Raw genomic sequence first — 1,924 nt, 5'->3', positions numbered from 1 at the left:
CTTAATCATACATATTAATTGTGAAATAAACGAAAATTGGAGAAGAAAAACGAAATTTAAAGCCACACCTGGATTGAAGGTGAAACAAATTCATACCAGATGACTTATACTCTTTTGATGGTGGCTAACGTGAGGGGGAAAATTTCCCCGTCGACGATGAAGATTGAGACATCAGTTTACCAAACTAAAGGACGTAAGTTGTCCCGACAATGAGGGTGGGGTGTTAAAGCACTGGTAGCGGTGGCTGGTGGAAGACCGATAGTGAAGGGAGTTGCTGATTTTATTTTACGATTGTAGAGTGTGGTGGATGATTTTTTTACATCGATGGATTACGGAGCCGACGGTGGAGGGGGATGAGGAAGTAGCGGCAACATGGGATGATGATGATGAGGGATGCATATGTGTTTTGTGATGACAGCGACTAGTGGAGGATTGGCGGTAAAGAATGTCACTCCGGTTTTGTGGTCAACGATTGAAGGATTTAGGGATTGGGTCGAAGTCGGCGTTTCTGTGGTGATGATGAGGAAACGGACGATGGTTTTTTAGGTGTTTATAAAGTAATTATCTTGATTTAAATGTTATTAAAGGGAAATTGACCAATTATTTTAAGGATTATAGTTTTGGAATATAATTAATTGTACATACATAATGACTAAATTACGCTTTATTATTTAATTAATAATTTCTTTTTTCCTAAATTCTGATTGCTCTATCCATGCACACAATATTTGTTAGAAACATTTGAATATATATATATATATATATATATATATATATATATATATATATATATATATATATATATATATATACACACACACACACACTAGTGTAACAATCATAAAATTTCAACCAATTTAAACTTTTCAAAAACAACCCCGTTTCATTAAGTTATTACAAAAAGGTTTTCAATACAATTATCATCAGAGTCTTCCCAGAATCACATCATAAAACAAAATCATGAGGAGCGGTACGATCACGCCTTTGCCTTGCCACGGTCTCCTGAAGAACCTGAAAAACATTAAACCACAACTGTAAGCCCGAAAGAATACTGAGATACCCCCAAAATACCAACCACTTATACCATACACGCACAACATGCCATATCATAACAGAGCACAGAACAGCCATGCACTTCGGGTCTACTGTGTGACTGGTCCGCCGTACCGGCCTTCAGTCCACCTGGTCCACCCTCCGAGTCTAGCCATATACATTGAGTCTACAGTGCGATTGGTCCGCCCGTACCGGGCCTTCAATCCACCTGGTCCACTCTCTGAGTCTACAGCATGACTGGTCCTCCCGCACTGGGCCTTCAGTCGGCCTAGTCCACTCACCGAGCCTCGGCACATCTGGTCCGCCCTCTTGGGGCCTACAACCTATCCGGACCGCTCGCTGGGCCTTCGGGACAACCGGTCCGCCCTGGGTATGTTGGCCTACAACACAAAGCAGGTGCCGCCTCAACCCAACCCTAGTCCAACAACCATGTGTACATAAACATTCAATCATATAACAATTCACATTCAATCAAGTCGATCTAGCAGATCACATAACATAACATCATCCTAACCAGGATACCGACCCAACCGGTCACTAGCACAATACCATCCTAACTACCAGGATGCAAACATAACAAAGTAATAACACACAACGATACCCGGATCACAATCCGATAAAGGGCCGGCCTTGGTGCCTTAGACCCTGTTGATATAGTGAGGATAACTCACCTCGCAACTGCCGAAACTCTGAACTGAAGAAGCAGATTCCCGAATCATCGCCTCACCAAAAATCCCGAACTATCTGAAGTAGCAAAACAATCATTAGTCCAAGAACAATATCCTTCCAAGGGTAAATTGACCAATTCACCCTTGACTCAATCTGGTCCAAGACTAAGGCCTAACACTAGAATATGAAGGGCCCAACACTA

Source organism: Lactuca sativa, chromosome 7, assembly GCF_002870075.4.
Source record: "Lactuca sativa cultivar Salinas chromosome 7, Lsat_Salinas_v11, whole genome shotgun sequence".
NCBI lineage: Eukaryota > Viridiplantae > Streptophyta > Magnoliopsida > Asterales > Asteraceae > Lactuca > Lactuca sativa.
Note: the sequence above shows the minus strand (reverse complement) of the source record.